The sequence below is a fragment of the Camelus dromedarius genome, chromosome 3, assembly GCF_036321535.1.
Source record: "Camelus dromedarius isolate mCamDro1 chromosome 3, mCamDro1.pat, whole genome shotgun sequence".
Lineage (NCBI taxonomy): Eukaryota > Metazoa > Chordata > Mammalia > Artiodactyla > Camelidae > Camelus > Camelus dromedarius.
In genome coordinates this window covers 87,724,355-87,745,789 of record NC_087438.1, presented here as the reverse complement: position 1 = coordinate 87,745,789, position 21,435 = coordinate 87,724,355, and the positions used below count along the sequence as shown (strand labels likewise).

The 21,435-nt window shown below is 38.5% G+C and overlaps 1 long non-coding RNA gene across 1 annotated transcript in view; it reads right to left on the bottom strand.

Moving 5' to 3' along the window:
* Positions 1–5,554: 5,554 nt before the first annotated feature.
* LOC116149520 (uncharacterized) overlaps positions 5,555–21,435 on the bottom strand; it is a 45,839-nt gene continuing 29,958 nt past the window's right edge. The window contains exons 3-7 of the long non-coding RNA XR_004133115.2: positions 16,271–16,402; positions 14,377–14,496; positions 13,254–13,473; positions 7,045–7,173; positions 5,555–5,637 (exon numbers count right to left, since the gene is read on the bottom strand). This is a non-coding gene — a long non-coding RNA (uncharacterized LOC116149520). The remainder of the gene's footprint in view (positions 5,638–7,044; positions 7,174–13,253; positions 13,474–14,376; positions 14,497–16,270; positions 16,403–21,435) is intronic.

The following is a 21,435-nucleotide window of genomic DNA, read 5'->3' as shown; positions in this document are numbered from 1 at the left end:
TAGGCTTTAAAAACTTTTTTTGGAAATTTTAAAAAACTATTTTCTCTCTGTTTTCGAAGTTTTAAGATTATGTATGAAGTGATTTCAGGCGTGATCTCTACTGCTCTCAACCCCATGAAACTTTCTGGTGATGGAATCCCTCAATCTCAGATTGTTTTTGGAAACTCAGATTATACCCTATTAGCTGAAACAACAAATACACTGGAGTCAGACAGTTGAGGATTTGCTTTTGATAGCAATGTAACTTTACAGAAGTTATTCCTTGGTTTCCTCATAGGAAAATGGGGATGATTCCTACCTTGTCAGGGGTTTGCAGTAATTAAATAAATATATATATATAATGTGTTAGACATAATATGGGATGGCTAACTAGTAATTCTCACTAATAGTAATCGCATGTCTCCAATCAAAAGCAATGAAAAAAAATGGAAATCTCTTAGCCTTAGAATTAGGCAATTGTGTAAACATTTGGCCAGGTACTTTACTAAATGTACAACTTCCCTTATTCTCTCAGCTTTTCCCATGCCTAACTCTGACCCTGGCGTAAGGCCTAGTTCTTCCCTGCTCTTTCATACTAAATGTGTCCAGCCCTCCTCATTTAAATCATTCCTGCAGAAGAGGGCATAGCTCAAGTAGTAGAGCACATGCTTAGAATATGTGAGGTCCTGAGTTCAATCCCTAGTACCTCCTCAATAAGTAAACTTAATTACCTCCCCCTACAAAAAAGAAAAAGAAAAAAGTAAATCATTCCTGCAGTCTGATCACCACCAATATTTTCCCCAGTAAACGAGAAGTCACAATTACTACGTGAGTATGGTGATGATATATTTGCATTTTCAGGGACAACTGTGATTTCAAATATTTTGCCTCATTTTTTCTGTAAACCTTCACTTAATTATCAGTGCACATGTTCTGATTATCGGTTAGGCCATGTTTATCGCAACCAAGCCTCAACTTGCCATGATATCATTTAAACTCTTTAAAACCCCTCCCATAACACACACAGCTACCTCACTACATAGAATGTATTTGACATTTACCCTACTGAGTGTCATTTGGATCTAGGACAGAAAAATACAGGATACCTATCATCTTTGGGCAGAAGAGACAAAGACTAGGATGGAGGTGGGGAGGAAGGGAGTAAAGAAGGAGAGACTGAAAGCTAGCAGTAACCCACTTTTGTCCCAGGAGAGGGGAGTGATAGCTAGCAGATAGCTGACTACACAGTGCAAACAAATGGGGTAGCTAGGGCTGTAGTACAAAATGAAGAAAAATTGCTAAGTGGTATCCCTCTTTTTTTTTTTTTAAAGTAGTATCTCTTTGATATATGCTTGCTGAAGAAATAAATTAAGGAATAAATTAATACATGGTCTTCCACTAGGCCAGACTGTTTCTATTTAATATACTTTGCAAAGTTGATACTTTTTTCATTTGTCATGCAGGTTTAAGAATAAATCATGTTTTCCAAAAAAAAGAATAAATCATGTTTCAGAAGGTTGAATGACTATCCAGAATCCCTTCTAACTCTGATTTTAATTTTTGTGTCTTAAAAAGAGCTTAAGAGTGTGAAAGTGTATTTATCATCTTCAATAGAGTTCTCTTAGCATAGCCCCGTAAAGTTTATATACTGTTCAAAATTGTTTTTCAAATTGCTTGTTAAGACCTAGAGACATGGCAATAGTGGGATGGGTGGTATTATTTGAACTCAGTGGTTCCATCTTACTGATAGTTCATGATTTAGTCAAAAAGAAATATCAATTTGCACTTTTGCATTTTATTTTTATGCCAAAACATAGTCATAACACTACAATATTTTTCTTTAAATTATTTTTGAGGATAGCTTTAAAGCATCTGTTAAACTATTCCCTATGCATCTGATTTTTAAAAGGTTTTTTTTAATCTTATAAAAGTATGCCCCCTCATCCTATATTCTGCATCTCTGCCTTTAGAATGATACAAATAACAATAAAGACTGGAGTCTAAGTGTAGGGTTTACATGTAATTAAGCTGTTTCTGCTCTAATTAGAACTAACCCCACTCAAAGAGTTAAGAACTTCCCTTCTTCACAATCTTCAGTCACTTTATCTTGCTGGATGGTTTGTCTGTCTCAATAACATTTTAATTTATTCATTTAGTTCTTAGACTGTTGAGGTGAGACTTTCCTTGCCAAATTATCTTCCTCATCAGCCTTCCTGTCTCATTTTGCCAGAAGTTTCCCCATAAACTGAGTCTTTTAGATCAATCTAGAAAAGTAAGGACACTGTTTCCAGACCCCACAGGTGAGTTCAATAAAGTAGAGGAAAAGAAAGATACAATATTTGCATAGCTGATATGGTAAAATAAAAGAATGAAGTTTCAACCAGGTGTCAGTGTGTGTTCATTTCTTCTTCCTCTTTACCGCAATTTTGGGGTGCCACTCTTCCCAGAATGGCATGGTCAAACTAGGGCTAAAGGCAATCATACCATTCTCAGCTTTTAAGTTTAATAGCCTTGATATAGGGGCAAGAAATACCTGAAAAGAAAGGTAACAAGTCCCCTCCACCCCATCTTCCCATCCCTACCACCCCAACCCCAATAAACACCTCTTGGCTGGGAAAGGAAGGAGAGTATGAAGCTAGATGCATTGTGGGAGTCACGGTCCCTTGACCCATCCCTGAGCTGAGTTGAGGATAGAGGTGGAAGATCCAAGAATAGAGATGGTTTGTGCCTCACAACAAAGTCTCTTGTTTCCTTCCATCTTGGGGCAACAGAACAAAATCCAAGAGCAGACTTCTCTAGAACCACTGTAGTTAGCAGCCTCAAAAAAAAAAAAAAAAAAAAAGCAAGAAGGGGAGTGCAGGAATAGCCTAACCTTCTGTGATGGTTAATTTTATGTGTTAATTTAGCTGTACCACAGTGCCCAGATATGTCATCAAATATTATCTGGATGTTTCTGTAAGGGTGTTTTGGATGAAATTAATATTTAAATTGGTTGACTCTGGTCTCTTCAGCAAATGGTGTTGGGAAAACTGGACAGCAGCATGTAAAGCAATGAAACTAGAACACTCCCTTACACCATACACAAAAATAAACTCAAAATGGATCAAAGACTTGAACATAAGACAAGACACAATAAACCTCCTAGAAGAAAATATAGGCAAAACATTACCTGACATACATCTCAAAAATGTTCTCCTAGAACAGCCTACCCAAGCAATAGAAATAAAAGCAAGAATAAACAAATGGGACCTAATGAAACTTACAAGCTTCTGCACAGCAAAGGAAACCAGAAGTAAAACAAAAAGACAACCTATGGAATGGGAGAAAATTTTTGTAAATGAAACCGACAAAGGCTTGATCTCCAGAATATATAAGCAGCTCATATGACTTAATAAAAAAACAAACAACCCGATCCAAAAATGGGCAGAAGACCTAAACAAGCAATTCTCCAAGGAAGAAATACAAATGATCAATAGGCACATGAAAAAATGCTCAGTATCACTAATTATCAGAGACATGCAAATCAAAACTACAATCATGTATCACTTCACACCAGTCAGAATGGCCATCATTCAGAAATCCACAAATGACAAATTTTGGAGAGGCTGTGGAGAAAAGGGATCCCTCCTGCACTGCTGGTGGGAATGTAGTTTGGTGCAGCCACTGTGGAAAACAGTATGGAGATTCCTCAAAAGTCTAGGAATAGACTTACCATATGAACCAGGAATCCCACTCCTGGGCATATATCCAGAAGGAACCCTACTCCAAAATGACACCTGCACCCCAAAGTTCATAGCAGCACTATTTACAATAGCCAAGACATGGAAACAGCCTAAATGTCCATCAACAGATGACTGGATAAAGAAGATGTGGTATATTTATACAATGGAATACTACTCAACCATAAAAACCGACAACATAATGCCATTTGCAGCAACATGGATGCTCCTGGAGAATGTCATTCTAAGTGAAGTAAGCCAGAAAGAGAAAGAAAAATACCATATGAAATCACGCATATGTGGAATCTAAAATTAAAAACAAACAAACAAAACATAAATACAAAACAGAAATAGACTCATAGACATAGAATACAAACTTGTGGTTACCAAGGGGGTGGGGGGTGGGAAGGGATAGACTGGGATTTCAAAATGTAGAATAGATAAACAAGATTATACTATATAGCACAGGGAAATATATACAAGATCTTATGGTAGCTCACAGAGAAAAAAAATGTGACAATGAATATATATGTGTTCATGTATAACTGAAAAATTGTGCTCTACACTGGAATTTGACACAACATTGTAAAATGATTATAAATCAATAAAAAATGTTAAAATCAATCAATCAATCAATCGGTAGACTCTGAGGAAAGCAGATTGCCTGCCCTGCTGTGGGTGGGCCTCATCCAATCAGTTAAAGGCCTGAAAAGAACAAAAGACTGATCTTTCCCAAGCAATATTAAATTTTAACAGCAGGCAACCTTCCGACTTGAACTGCAACATCGGCTCCTCCTATGTCTCCAGCCTGCCAGCCTACCCTGTAGATTGGTAGATTTTGGACTTGCTAGCCTTCCTAATCAGACAATCCAAATCCTTAAAATAAATCTGTCTATATATACACCTCCTATTGGATCTCCTATTGGAGAACCCTGGCAAATACACCTTTTCTATGCCCATAAGAAGGATGTGGAGGAGCTAAGGAAAGCCAACAGATTGAAATGAGTGGATTGGACAGGGAAGCTGCAGGCTGAGCTGAGTGAACTGGCCCCTTGAGGGATGGTGGGACTGCAGAAAACTCAGCAGAAGCATTGAGGACAGATGTGACAGAGGCCAACGTCCTGGGGAACTACGGTAAGTCACATATAGAGAAGGCCAGCGCAGAATGGAGACAGAGCAAAACCAAGAGGCTCTCCTTACCATTGGTAAGAATCTCCTTGGACTTTGAGTCAGCTTCAGGTAGGTCAGAAAGATGAAGAATCTATGGGGTATTGAACTTGAATATGATTGATATGTAAACCTCAGCTTGTCCATGCCTCTGGGAGATTGCAATCTCATCATCAGAGTGGTCTCCTATATCTCTTCACACTGCTTTTCCCCCCAAGTAGGTTTCATTCTATCCTAAGCTCTCCCCATAGGGTTAAAAAGCTTCTAAGCACCCAAACCTAAGTTCTCCTGATAACTCACATATAACAAATCTCAGGAAAACAGATTTTACTGTTTGGGTCACAAGCCCACCTGTGACTTGACTACTGCATCCAGAGCTAAGCGGTACTCTGATGGGCCAAGTCTAGGCCCAAAACCCACCCTTCAATAGGCAGGAGTGAGGGGGAGAGTCAGGAATCAAGCGTGGTATCACCAAACCAGATAGGGTGGGATTCCATCAAGAATGAGGAGTTCATCCCCAAAAGAGAAGAGGGGATGCTGTACAAACGAAAACAGCATACATCAACCTCATGGAAGGAGAGCAAAAGAATTAATAAAGTAGTACTTTTTCTGGCCTAAAAATTCTCATATAAAAACCATTAAAACAGAAAATCATTAAAGTTCACGATACCTGAAAAGTCATACTCGTTTGCTCAGTCATTAATCCATGCATTTACTCAGCAGACATTTGCAGACTTATATGCAGAACAAGAATGACTGAATGTCTTGTAATCTATGGTGAAGAAGAATATGAGAACAAATGTATGTATATTGCTATGTGACGGAAGTATTGTGCTATACACCAGAAATTGACACAACATTGTAAACTAACTGCACTTCAATAAAAATGTATTTTTTAAAAAATGACTGAAGTCCATGATCCCCACTTTGAGGCGCTCGCCAGTTCAACTGTGGATAACCAAGCATTCACATACATAAATTCTGCCTCACAGTGCCCAGTACTAAAAAGGAGGCATGAACAAAGTAATGTAGGTGCACTCAGGACCCGTCAGGCCTCTGTGGTGGGGAAGAGGAAACCACTTACAGACAGATGCTCTCTGAGCTGGGCTGATAAGAATGTCAGCCCCCAGAGACTGGTCAATGGATTCAGTACTTTGTAGAGCTCTGGAAATGGCAACCCACACCTCCAGGGAGAATTAGAGGAAAACCCCAGATGGAATCCCAACATCCTCATGGTGTGCTTTTTATTTCAAACCATTGTGTAGTTGTGCTTTACACTGGGAGTTAGTAAGGTGGTAAGGGAAGCAGATTTTAGTCGACAGTGTTTAGGCTTGGCTGACATTAGGCAAGAAAAATAGAAAATGGAGGAAGTGATCATATAATTAAAACAAGTACATCACTTAAGCTGATTCATAAGATCACAGTTATGCCTTGCCTAAAGCAAAACAAAAATAGAAAACAAATTAAGCAGGAAATTGAGTAGCTCCTGAGTGTAAGCCACAGCATCACATGCTATCAAAGAAAAATTTTAAAGCATGAAGTGTGGGACATTCCCTCTATAGAGGTATTGTATTTTGTGTGTGGAAATGAAATGTATACATGCAAATAAATAGGTTAGGCAATCAAGCCATGAATGACAAAGGCCCAAAGGAGTGACACTGATGGCAAGGGTCAAATCTCTGGGGCTGCTAAAATTTAGAGAATGAAGAAATTAGAGAATAAGAGGACAACATGGAAAAAGAAGATTTAACTGGACATTGAAGTAGGGATAGTCTTATTCAGTAAGTGGTTTTATTTACAAAAAATTATCTTTATATATAATTTTTCAGGAATAGAACTATTCCATAAAGTGAAATGATTCTACACTTTATATGGAATATTTCTATCTATGTTTAGTATGTATATTAGAATATGGGCAAATATTATCCAGAATTTGGATACCCACATACCTGGGATTTAATAATACGAAAAACATTCTGTTAAAGTCTCTGCAAAGAGATGACATTGAAAAGTAATTAGTGAACTCTCTGATTTACACGTAGATTGAGTAAAATAGGAACTCAAACTTTCATATATTGCTGATGAGAATGTAAAATAGCACAACCACTTCAGAAAACTTTTTATAAAGTTATATATATAAAGTAAAAAATGCTCATTATTAAGTTAAAAATGCTCATACCCTGTATTCCAGCAGTCCTACTTCCAAGAAGAATGAAAGCACATGTCTACTGAAACACTTGCACAAGAAGTCTTCATAGTAGATTTATTCATAATGGCCCAAACTGGAAATAATCCAAATGCCTGTCAACTGAATAGACAAATAAATAATGGTATAAGTACTATTGAGCCCTTAAAAAGAATGAGCTACAGATACATGCAATGACATGGATGAATCTCACAAACATTATGTTGAGCAATACAAAGTACTTTTATGTGGTTGGTTTATATGAAATTCAGGGACAAGTAAGTGTAATCTATGTGATAGAAATCAGAGCAGTGGTTGTCTACCATGGTAAGGATTAATTGGATGGAGACATTAAGGAACTTTCTAGAGTGACAGGCTCATAGGTACATGGATAAATACAGTTATCAAAGCTCATTAAATTGTACACTTAAAATCTGTTCATTTCACTATATGTAAATTTTACCACAATGAAAGCATAATCTGGTCTCTTACAGATTAGATTTTAAAACTCATAAGATATACTTTTAAGCTTTTTTTTTTTGTAAGTGGGTAACATTTCCACTTTATGTGTTGCTTGAATTCTAAATTTCCTGTGGACTCTTCATTTTTTTAAACCCTACTGTAAACCTGTGTGATTTCTTCAGGAGCCAGAAATTATATAAAACCACTTTTTTTAAATCCTATGACTTAATAAGATTTAAAAGATGCATTTGAATAATGAAGTCAGGTGTTAAGGGTAAAACTTGTGACTTGAGAGCTATTGACATTTTTGTCTTGATAAGGTTGGAATATGAATACTAAAAAACTGAGAATTTAGTAAAGAAAAACTAAGCCTAAAATAATAGCTTCTACCTATGAAATTCTGTTTTTCACTACTATATTGATTTTATTTTATAAGATTTCCTATTTGGACACGATCATTCTATTACCAGATACAAATACAGATCTCTAGTCATCCAAGGACCTAAATTCTTTTATTACTATAACAACTTTCTAAACACTAAAGACACACCACAAGTTTAATTCAATAAGGATAGAGAAATAATTTACAAACGGGTGAGAGTGAGGAAGAAGGGAAGAAAAGGAGAATTATCAAAATCTATGGTATCAAAAAATTACCTATTGTTTTAATAAACATTTATTTAAAAGTTTGACTGAATCTTTGTGGTCAGGCAAGCTTCAGTCTGTGATTCTCAAAAGCTGTGATTCTCAACTGGTGTGGTGGAGAAAGTCAGAAAGCACCCTGTTTTTAAAGGGCTTTCTCAGGTTTGAGGGGCAGATGGGATTTTTCATGTTTATTGAGAGAGATCATTGGATGATAAAGTTATGAGACACTGCAGTGGAGAACATAAAGGAAATACAGCACATAACTCTACCCTTAGTCTCTCTGGGACTCTTGAGTTACAGCCAGAATTATATAAGCCCATTTACCATTACAGACCATAACTAGTCAGACAGCCCACCATGACAGCCATGACTGCAGAAAAGTTCCATCACTGCGACATTCGCTTGGAAAAATCACCCTGTGGTAACTTGAATCAACTTCTTCACAAGGTTTCAGAAGACTGTTGTCATTTAAAAGAAATTGGTTTAATTTCCCAGTCTTAACTTCTTAGTTTTTTTCATTTACTATATACTTCCTTTAAGGGATTTGGGTTGGGTTGACCTCAAGTGAACGATGGAGAAACAAAATCTCAATTGTCATAGGGGAAAAGGAAGTGACAGGGGTGAGTCCAGTATTTTCATTTTTAAAAGTAAAGTGAATTCAGAATGTCTGTTTCACCCCCAAATAATTAAGATGTCATTCCTCCTATGAACCTTCATGGCATTATCATCTATAGCAGTCATTTGGAACCAAGCATATTTATTGCTTCTGGTCTATCATTATGACCAAATTATAAGACTCTTTAAGGTAGCAGAATTTCCCCAGGGGACAGTGCAAAGGATAAAATTTTGTCACTTTTCTGGCTATGACATTCATACAGGAGTAGAGCAACATACAACAATGATCTAAGTACCCTGACTAATCTCTCATTTCTCATAATGAGTCTACCTCATCTAAAAGATATTTTTCATACTTCCTTGAACAACGAACTCTAGAAGGCAAGTCAAGAGATACTCTCAAAACTTCTCAAAACAATTATTTAAAGACTGTAAGAATTCCATTTGGAAACAGATTTTCTATTACTTTTGTCTGAAAATAAGTGTCTGATCTGTAATGTTTATTTCTGTGACTATCTATTGCTGATAAAATAGTAAACGACATACAATGTAAGACTTTTTCTCCTTAAATACCAACAGCCTATCTCAGTTTCAGATTTACTATGTCATGGCAAATGCTTCCAGGAAACTTGGTCATAAAGAAATTGGAGGAAATCAACCACTTGATTTAAAATGCATATTAAAACAACTGAGTGTGGCATGCTAAGCAATGAGAAAGAGAACAATAGATGTATCACCTGCCCCAGATGGAATCTAGTTAACGTCCTACATGTTGCTAGGTCTAAAAGATGTTCATTTCAGCCCATAGGATAAATATCAAACACAAGAGTAAGATACATGTATCACATGTTAGCAAACGCAAGGTGAATGTGAAGGTTGGAAATTCGGTAGAAGGGAATTGCAGATTTGCATCTTAGGATCAAAATTAATGCTCTGTTCAGATTACCAGTAATACACTGTTTCACTTCCCATTTGTCTTTTCAAGCTCCAAAAATGACTTATGTGTAGGAGAGTTAACTAGATGGAGATCTGGATGCCAGATCTCTTTCTACCATTGGGGCTGGAGGCGAGAAAGAATGTGGAGACTGCTTTAGAGGTAGAGTGGGCTGACGTGATCAATCACTGGGCAGATAAAACTGAGAACACTGGGGGACCAATGGAGATACTGGGGTTCAGGTAGAATAAAGGCAGGACAGTGTAGGCTTTAGAGTCAGGCATACCCGAGGGTGAATCCTGCTAAGTCACTCACTATGCTATCTCTGGCAATTTGCTTGACATCTGTGAACCTCCATTTCCTCATTTGTAAAAAGCAGAGAAGGAACTACCATACAGGGATGTTGAAGGGATTGAATATGATCATGTATGTAAGGTCTACCTGTTACATAGTCAGTGCTCAGTAAATAGTTATTCCTTTCCCTTCTTCTACAAAAATAGATATTAGGGTCCGTACTTTCCAGTTTTGAAAACTCTTTAATTTAGCATATAAAGTACAATATCAGCACTGAGAAAAATCAGTGCCTGTTACAACACTGCATTTTCAGAATGTTAACTGTTTACTTTGTCATGCTCACTAATGTTTACTTGGCATAAAGGCAACAATTATATAAATATTGAATAGTACATGTAGTAGTAACTGACTTACCACAGCTTCATTCCATTTAATAAATTTTCAGTGACTAATCATTATTACCAGCTCCAGAGAAATTATAAAATAATCAAGCCACAGTCCCCACCCCCTAGAAACTGCTAGTATGTGTCCAAGAGGTCAGCATTAGTACATGTGACATGTGTTCTGATGAATCTTATAGTTATCTTTAAGTCAACCTCTCTCCAAATACAAGATGCTGTGGTATTGAGTTTGAACTTCACAGCCAGTTTTATCATTTTTTGATTATTTTTTAGACATTCAGACACAGTTTGATTAGTTTAGATTGATTTTTGTAATAGAAAGAACAAATCACTCTCACTTGTCAAAATATGAATCTGCATCTACTTTTTGCAAAAGATGTAAGGAGATAAGATCTATTTTTCTTAGATACGTATAATATTTAAATATAGATTTTTCCCTTTGTATGTTTATCCACCACTTCTACATTTTGAAGAGAAAAAAAAAGTGCAGGCTTTCTGCCTGACCACAAGATCAACCACTACAAGACGAAAAATGGGTGGTATTAAGGGTGCAGCCATCTGCTTGCCACTGGCTCTTGGTGAGACAAGTAAAGCTAATTAACAACCCCACCCCCACACTACCCATGCTTCCACCAGCTGGCTGGCCTCCCCTTCCCTCTTTCACCAGCTTCTTTCTGTATTCTCTGGCTTAGGGAGGTCAGAGACGTTTGCCTGTCCTGGGAAGCAACAACAATGAGCTTCAGCAACAGCCTGGGCCATGAATTTCTAAAATTTGAAAGGAAATTACGCAAACTACCTCCCCCACTCCCACCAACAATCTTCTCTTTCACTGATCAGATCTTCCTCAAAACATCTTTTTCACCCTGGCCAGGAAAATTGGGAGGTCTGGAATCCAATCTATTTTGTAATTGACAATTATCTGAGAGGCAAGTACCTAATTCCCACACTGAGTCTCTCTCATCAAGTTCACCATCGTTTTAGGGGCAGAAATGGGATACCAAGTCACTAAGTAAATATATATTTCACCGTAAAGCCACAGGAAATGATGAGGGGGTAAACTTAATGTGAAATGGCCGTGACAGCTCGTAAGTTATTACTCATTAAAAAGATGTCAGATACACAGGACATCAGTGAAGCAAAGATTTTGAGACTTTGAAGAATAAACAGAGTGAGACTTCTAACTGGTAAACAAATACAGACTAGCTATTAACACACAAGAAATATGATTCTATTTACCTGAGAAATAATGTAGTCTGGATAAACTGATGTTTCACTAACAAAAATCCTTGTTAACCTTGGATTTGGTTACACAAATAGCAGTATTTTCCCCCTGTACTTCCCTGTACTTCTTGGTCAGACTTTTTTTTTTCCTTTTTCTACTTTGTAAACTAATACAAGCTATATACTGTTTAAAAAAGAAAATCTAACTGTTCCAGTTTAAAAGAAGAAAGACAATAGAAAACAACCTTTGAAAATTACAAACTGCAAATATTGGGTCAGAGTAAGAATTTGATTAGAATCTCGGAGATAAGCTGTAGTTACGCTTAATATGAAAAGACTTGCCCCATAGTTATATTTCAACACAACAATGTAAACTTGAAAAAGACAAAAATACTGTGAGGTTTTGATGTCAGAATTTTTACCTTACTAAAAGAACTTGCTGAAAGAAATTGCCCAAGTGTATCTTTTTATTTTAATAACAGAAGGAAAAAGAGGCCAACAAACCAGTTCAGAGTATTTTTTAAACCTGGATAAAATTAAGCTGTGACTCAGATCTGTACAGAACAGCAGATGCTTCCTACCTGTAGGAGACATCTGTAACTTTTTTGGTTGCCTGCTCTGAACTGTCTTCCTATGTTTGGGGAATTCCTAACAATTTGAGTCTTAGCAAGAGACAGCCTCTCACTCTAGATGCTAAAAAAGCCAGCCAGTCATTTCTTTTGCAGGCTTAGGTTTAGCCAATCAGATGCAGGAGCTCCAGAATTCGACATAAACCAATGGGAAGATTGGCGAATCCATTCTGGTAGCAACATCCAATTTCCAAAGGCACTGGGGACAGAGCACCGTCCTACATGCAGGGTTTATGGGGATAGGAGCTACAGAATCTACTCTTGCTTGGAACACTAATGAACTTCCCAGACAAGTTCCCAAGACACACCCCCCAGCGTGTAGCCTCCTTTGACCTAGGGCCTCAAGCCTTCCCATCATTCTGCGTGCTACGCAGTATGTTTCCAGCATTTTCCTTTTCTGCTTAAGTTAGAATTCACTTCTGTTGCTTGCAGCCAAGAACCCTAAGGGACACAGAGCCTCTGGAATAGTGACTTAGAATTTACAAGAGAAACCAGTGAATGGAGTATAATTTCTCTTATAAGCTATCAGCTGCCCCTAAAAGAGTTGAAGGTAAGTTCATTAGTGAAGAGATATGTGTATATTTTCCTTTAATGTAAGACAGGGACATGGGTCTGGGATACATGGGGCAAGGCCAGTGGCGGTGATAATCTAGAAACAAGGATGGGAAATCTTATCCTCTTATCTAGGTCCAGGCCTAGATAACTTAACACCGCTTAAAAATGCAGGAGCACAAAACTGTATTCACTTTACAAAAACATAAAACAAAATAACGTACATTAAACACATGAAAATGTTTGCCTATGGGAGTTGGAAATAGGAGTGGGGAGTGGAGATAAAAGGGAACGGTTGGGGGGAAGGTATAGCTCAGAGGTAGCTGGTAGTGGCTAGGCATGCGCTGGTTCAATCCCCAGTACTGCCACAAACAAACAAACAAACAAACAAATAAACGTAATTACCTCCCCCCGGGGGAAAAAAAAAAAGGAATAGCTGAATAAACTCACGCAAAATGCAGGGCCTCTATCTGAAGACATCTGGTCCACATATTTGGTGCCACTTCCTCTGCCCCTGAGATCTCCAGAAGAGAAAGAAACTCCAGCTGACCCTCCTTTCAGCTTGGCGAGAAGCAGAGCAGAACAGAGCCTGAAGGTTTTCATGGGATTCACCACGAGGCTGATACTCCCAGCTCAGGTAAAAACAGGCAGCAGTGGGTTGTAAGAATGCCTGGGTGGGGAATTGTGGCAGAGTATGATGATATCAAATACCCTATTTCATAAACAAAACTCTTTTAGTCTAGACCTAATAATGATACCATTGCAAAGTTTGGAAATAGATGGTGGTGATGGTTGCATAACATCATGAATGTAATTAATGGCACTGAATTGTACACTTAAAATGGTGAAGATGGCAAATTTTGTTAAATATCCTTTACCACTACCTAAAAATATTAATAATGTAACATACCAAAACCCACTGAATTGTTCACTTTAAATGGGTGAAATGTATCTTATGTGAATTATACCTCAACAAAGCAGTTAAAAATTATTCTAAGTGTTTAGTGATCTTCACTTTTAAACATTTGGCACCTGGTGCTGAACACTGCAACCTTTTGGGAACTGAGAAACTGTCCCTCCTGTCTAATGGATCACTTCCCTTTCCCAGCACATTAGATGCATGTATCAGGGACAATAGTAATACGAACATCCCAAGGTTTGGAATACATCATAAGTTTATCACTGAAAAAAAATAAAGTGTAGTAAATATCAAGAATCTAACATAGATAGATACCCTCACCTAGAGATTTGGCAGCCCTGTCAGAGGGAAGTTGAGAATATTCAAGTTACTTGCTGGTAACCCTTTTTTTCTTTTTTAAAATCTATGAAGGTTAACTGAGAAGCTGCTGGCTTCAGGTCCACAAAATGTCAGACAACACCTTTGAAAGCTCCCAAAACTGGATCAGCCGCAGCTGGAAGGGTCAGAGCTGCGACGGGCGCCCAGGCCAAACCTCACAGCTGCGCAGCGTAGCCTCTTCATTTCTGGACCGGTTCCTGTATTTGCCCTGGCCATTCCTCTGTCCCTGCCATCAATCATGCTGTTCCCTACATCTGGAATGTCTTTTCCACTTACCAGCAGGTGCCCCAATTCCACCAATCACTCAAGGTTCAGCCAAAATAGCATTCTCTCCCTTCTCCACCTGGAAAGTCACGTTCGGATCGAAACAAATTGATTTCAAAGTGATGATTGCATCTGATTTGAACAAATAAATGACAAAATTTTTTACATTATTGTGAAAAGGTAAACCTAGAATGGGTATTAAATTACATAATTATTACTCATTTGTTAGGCATGATAATGGCACAGGTGTGGGGTGTGTACGTATCTATAAACCCTTATGCATTAGACGTCCATAGTGAAGTATTCAAGGATGAAATTATGTCATGTGTACTTTTTAAATTTGCTTTAGAATACTGACGAAAAACTAAAAGTGGGAAGGATAGGTGAAACAAGATTGGCAAAATGTTGCTAGGTGTTGAAGCTGGATAATGGATATACAAGGTTCATTGTGCTATTCTTACTACCTTTGCATTTATTTGAAAACTTCCAGAATAAAGTTTTTTTAAAGTAAAAAAACAAACAAAAAAAAGCCAAAGTGATGATTGCAGACACACCTCTCAGATATTTTTGACCAGGTAGGGGGTCGGCGGTGGAGATCACAAGTGTAACATGACTCTAATTGCTGGCATGGGAAGACCAGCAAAATCATGTTGAGAAGGGAAAATACCATCCCTATGGCTCCCTACCGTCCTACAAGTTTAGACCTCCTAGATCACCTAAGGATCTTCTTTCAGTATCAAAGGAGGCATTTTAAAATAATTATTCATGTAGTGTAGCTAGTGATTTTAACATCTTAATTCAAGGTAATGACCTTTCTTTACAAATTAGTCTTCTATAATTATTATGGTAAAACACCTTGTATACACATTTTTTCTCTCCTGATGTGACATTTAACTTTTGTTGAATTGCTCTTAAATGCTTATGTTAGTGGCTTCCAAGGAAATAATTGCATTACCTGGAGCAGTTGCTTCCAAATCTTTTAAAAGTCACAAGCATAGAAAATAATTTTTAATTTGGGAACACAGAAGCAAAAGGCTGAGTCAACCCCATCCCCAATTCCTCTGCACAGGGAGCATATTTATTTATTTATTCAATCATCCATCCATCCCCTTGTCCATCCATTCCTTTTTATCTCCATTCCCCACTCCCAGAGGCAACCATTTTGACGTGTTTACTGTATATTATTTTGTTTTCTGTATTATTGTAAAGTGTAGCGTTATTTTGTACTCCTGCATTTTTAATTTGTGTGACATCAGGTTGCAGATCTCATTCCATTTCTTCCTTCACTCCCTCAGCACGGGACTCACAGTGTTGCTGAGTGCACATCTAGTCTTTTACACAGGACTTCATGGTGGCCATCGCCTACATGAGCACCCATCCCCAGTGAGGGGCACCCTGACTGCAGCAGCTCCCTGGGTCCGCAGACCCCACCATGATAAATACCCTCCTACATGCCCCCTTATGGACCTGGGAGGGAACGGCCGGATCATAGAGTACATAGACATTCATCATGACTACGTACCCTCTATTGCTCTCTAGACTACACTCCTCTAAAAGCTGTATATAAGGTTTCCTAGAGGCCTACAGTGCCACCAGCATTTGGCATGAAAAGGAGAATATCTGTGAAGCACACTGGGGAGAAAAGATGAGGCTGCTTCTTGGAAGAAAATAGGCCTCTGAACTCCTGCAGCCTCATCCCTGCAGCCTCCCTGGGGCAGAAGCATCAACACCTTGGGGCCCATAACCCATTTCGAGGCATTTCTCTGCACCAGGACACAGAGAAGGAAATGCCAGAGTAGGATGTCCTCCATCCCTACCTCCCACCACCTTCTTAAAAAAATTAACTCAATGCTCAGGATTATGTGGAATGAAAAACTACTGTTAAATTTCTCAGGGTGGGACTTACTGTTCCGCCTCCCCGGAGGTGTGAAGGTGTCTACCAGGAGAAGAACCAAGGGTCGCCGCCAGCCAGCCACCAACACTTCCAGCACTCATTCCCGTTGCCACTGATGCTGTTGCTTTCCATCCTGCCACAGTCCTGGAACCAAATATTGTTATTTCCAGTTTAAGGGAGAAGTAAACACTGAGGACGTGACACAGGTAGGGCCTCACAGCAGAGGGTCTGAGGGGCAACTGGAACCTAGGCCTGCTTGACTGCAAACCACAATTTCTTTGTATGCCCTCCTGGAAGATATTGCAAGAACAAAGGGTAGAAATAAGCCTGCAGGAGAAATTAACCCTGCTTCCTTGGGGAACCTGGGAGTGTCATGTACAGAGCTAAAGGCTCCGGGACTGGGCTCTCCCAGGAATACTGCAGATTCCCAGGAAAGCATGGCTCTCTTTCTTTTGTCCTGTGACCCCAGGTTTCTGGAATTTTGGTCTGGCAATTGAGACACAAACATGTAAACTTTGTTTGGAAAAATCTGATGATCTAAGAATCATGGAACTTGCTTGGATAGATTTTTTCCTATTTGGTGTTTTGTTTTCCTCCAGAGGTGTAAAGTGAGTGACTAATATGTTTTCACAGTCTGCGCGTTGAGGCTGACAGAGAGAGTAAAATAGGCACCTTTTCTATTACTAAAAAATGGAAAGGAAGGGGGAAAGTTTTTTTTTTTTAGAGAATTATTTTAAAAATCCCAGTTGATGGGATGATAAGGAGATAAATAGCTCAAAAGATGACATCTTCATTTATTCACACGAAATGTAAGGGTTTGTTGCAGTCTGGAGTGAGGATTTCCAGGACTCTCGTCTATATTAAATTCTAGGAGAGGAAGAAACATTTGCTTATAGGTGTCTCTAGAAATGCAGACAGTTTATTAACCAGGCAGGAAGCTAATCCGCACATGCTTGGCCTATAGTTCAGAGTTTCTAACAACACCAGGAACTGAAGACAGAGTAGGTCTGACAACTCCCTTCCTAGTAGTGAAGTGTTCAAACCTGGGGTCACCGTAGGTGTGATGAGGCATTCTCTGGATTTCCAGAAAAGCATTTTCACCTCAGGACTTGGAGTAGATGTATCACACCCAAAGCATCATATAGCCATGGGAAATACACTTAGGACATTTGTGTGGGACTTCAAACAAGGACAGGCTACTGAAATAGTGACTCAAACAGCTATATTTATGAGTACATAATTATAGGTAGTTAATTATGGTTTTCCATCTATATATTTAGAGAGATTGTAGATAGTACAATTTTGGGATGTGATGAAGGACAATGATGTCAAAATATATGTGCATATGTCTATATACATACACATATTCAAGACCAGAAGCCAATTAGTATCCATGGCATAGAACAAGAATGAGACATTTTTGGACCTTAAATCTCTTTTTAAATCCTATTTTAAAAGCTAATTAAATAAGAGATCTGTCCTTGTATGTTCATAGTAATTGCAAGTTGTTTGCCTCTCATATCTCTCCCACTGCATAGCAAGATGCCAAATTCATCCTATGTTTTCCATTGGTCACACCTCTGACTCATATCACTGCAGTAAGCCTTAATTTGTTTCTTACAAAGTCTTGAAAATAGAATATTAGGAAAGAACACATCATTTAATGTGTTCATCACTCATATGGAAAGTAAACAAAGCTCGTCTTTAATTGTAATATGTGCTTATAGTATTAAACTCAAGGTGTGGTGGGCAGTAGACTGCCCCCATCTTCCTTAAGAACTTCCCACTGAGCCCAGGCAAGTGGGTTCTCCTAAGTGTTGTTTCTGTTGTGTGGTTCTTTTCTACAAGACTAGCTGTTCAGTCCAGAGTAGAACCCAGAGCAAAGAGGGAAATCATTCTCTCTCTCCTACAAGTGGATATTTTGACCAAGAAGTGTTTGCAGCAGCAAGCACCCAAAGGAGTAAGTCTCTGACTGTCTGGGCTCAGCGAGGTCCCCAGAGATGCCCTGGCTCTGCCCCTTGAAGGCCTGGTGCCCCCTCCCCACTGCGTTCAAGGCCATGCCCTAGTAGTCTCCCACAAGTGCCTCCACCCCTCACGTTTTTTCTCTTTTTTTGTTTAAGTTCTCTTTGTTTTTGTTCACTTGTAAACAGAGAAATCTCAATTTAACATAACACAACACACATGTTTAATAAGATACTATTTCAGTGCTAATGTGGAATTTATGGTTTATGATAAAATGAAGATCATAGAGTCATCTTCCATCTAACTCTGTCCTATCTGAAGAACTCTGAATAGCCACAGCTGATGTGTTTAGAATGATGTGAAGTAAGTTAAAACAACATCAGAGAAAATGGAATTTGTGGGGAAATGTAGAAATTGTTAACTTAAACACTAACTTCTTTTTTTTTTTTTTGAGTAAAAACGTCTGTTTGATATTCTTTCAGTATCCCAGTCTCACCACCACTAAAAGCCATTCAATTTCTTATAACCAAAGGCAAATCTTGGTTTGGCTTAAGTGTCAGATATAAATGTTCTTGCTGACTGACTCAGGATGTAAAAGTCCTAAGTCATTACAGGGTAGTGAGGTTTCAAAAAAATTTAAACAGCAGGAAATAGAGCAGAACTCTTACCAACACATGCAGACTACAGTAGCAGCCACAAAATATGTAGTATCCTGTTCAGCCACATTCACTGGGCTGGATTATACTGTCTCATAGGCCCAGTTAACTCTGGAAGAACTTAATAGGTATATATTGTTTAGAGTGGGGGTGAGCAGTGTAATTAAACCCATAGTCTTTAATTCTTCTCAAGTTCAGATGAAAGCAATGATTTTGGTTTTGTCTAACATATAGGGTGTGTCTCCAATTAAACTAAAATCATAACAAGCACCTCTGGTTTCTTCTTCAGGATCTCAATCACAAAAACTAATGGTATGGTTCTGCTCCTCCCCCTCCCACCCCCATTCTTCTGGAAGCATTTTTTTTAATTTCAATTATAATATTTTAATTTATTTATTTGACATATAGTTGATTTGCAATGTGTTAGTTTCTGGTGTACAGCAAAGTGATTCAGTTTTAGATATACATATATACATACTTTTTCATATTCTTTCCCATTATAGTTTATTATAAGATACGGAATACAGTTCCCTGTGCTATCCCTCTATGTTGTTTATTTTATGTATAGTAGTTTGTATCTGGAAGCAGCAATATCTTGATGTACCTGAAAATCTCCATCCAGGGCACAGGTACACATCTGATCTCCTTTTTGCACAAAAAGAAATGGCCTAAAGCTGGGGACAGAGTTTGATAAGATAAGATGTAGTGACTTGGGTTAGAGTTCCAGTCTGTCCCTGTCTAGAACATCCTTTCATGGACTCCTGCCCCTCCCATCAATTAATTGAGGTTCTTTCTCACTCGATTGTTTATAAAAGAAGATATTAAAAGAATTCCCAGACCTGCGCTTTTGTAAAGATGTCTAATAATACCACACCTTCCCTAGTCTAAATGAGAAACGCAAACACGTCCTAGGAGTCTCCTGGTTAAGTTCACTAATGAGTCTTATTGCCAGCCCAGTGACAATTCTCAGCACACTGTGCATGAGTCCTTGAGTGCCAGAACATTGTCCAGTTCATCTTTGCATCCCTAGCACCTACCATCATGTGGGCTATTAGGAAGCTCAATAAGTATTTGTTAAATAAGCATATCTTCTTTGTCTTTCCTACTAGAATTTAGTTCTCAATGGGAGTAAGACTAAACGTTAGATTCCATACAGGTCAGACAAATTTCATGCACAAGGAAAGACCTTAAGACATATCCCAATACGTATTTATCAAATTAAAGAAAAAATAGTAAGTTTGGCAAACACAAAGAGATTTTAAATACAGAGTCTTCAGGCAAACTGGAGAGTCTGAACAAGGCATATAAAAAGACCACTCAAAAACTCAAGACTTTGCACTAGGAACCAGGTGAGTGGCCCCCAAAGCAAGCCCCAGAAGGGGAAAACCAAGCTGGGCTGAGGATTTTCAGGAAAGCTTCAAAAGAGAGACGGAACCCACTGGAAATGCAATGACTGGGTGAGAGGCAGACAAAGCCAGCCACTCCCACCTCCCCGGGCCTCAGAAATAGTCACCACTCCCACTCTTCAGTTGGATGTTGAGTCAAACTAAAACTGTCATGAAAGCTAATAGGCTTTCCCTCCTCTTTCTTTTTGCATCTAAGGCATAACAGGGAAAATACAAAGACAACAAAAACTTTTGTAATAAAAGTGTGCTTGAAGGAGTGACTTATTTATTATCTTTGGCAAGTGTCCACTGAAGGGTCTAACACTGCATCTCTCCCTCCCTGTGATTTGTGTGAGAGGAGGCAGGTAGCAGAAGGTGATTTCATTCCTTCTCTACGTAAGCTTTCACTCATCTGCCTCTGAAAATAACTCTTTATCTGGGGTTTAAGTGGGGCCAGGTCTAATGGAATCTCAAATGTGAAATTTTTATTTTTTTAAGAAGAAAACAAGAAACAAAAACCCAACACAGCAAAGGCCATTGATTTGTACACTTTAAAATGGTTAATAATTAAGTTTATGTTATATGAATTCTACCTCAATTAAAAAAAAATGAATCAAGCAACCTTAATTTGCAGTTAAAGTCTTTCCAAGGCCATGAAATTTGTCCATCCTGCTTTGCGTTTGTAAAGGGCTGGACCTGTCCAAAAGGAATTTAGCACCTTGAGGAGTCCTGGGCTCAGAATTGGAGTTAAAATCCCAGCTCTGCTTCGTCTTGAGGACCCTTTAACCTCTCTATGCCTTTAAAAAAAAAAAAAAATCGTCGTCATCGTCGTCGTCGTCATCATCGTCATCATCATCACCATCATCATCCAGGATTGGAATATCTCGTCACCTAAGTCTCTTCCAGAAGTAAACCGTCTGATTTAAAAGCAAGAGGCATCTACATCTTTATTGCTATCTTCCACAAGAGCTCCTTTCACATTTCATCACTCAGTGTAGAGGCCCAGTGACGGGACACAAGCCCCGAAACCCAAGCAAATCGCTTTCCCTGGATCTCTCCTTACCTAGACGCACATTCACTGAAAAGAACAACAAATTAACACATTCCAAGACACAAAAATTAATACAACCTAAGTCTGCTCCCAAGAAGTGAGCAGTCTATTTACCATTACGTA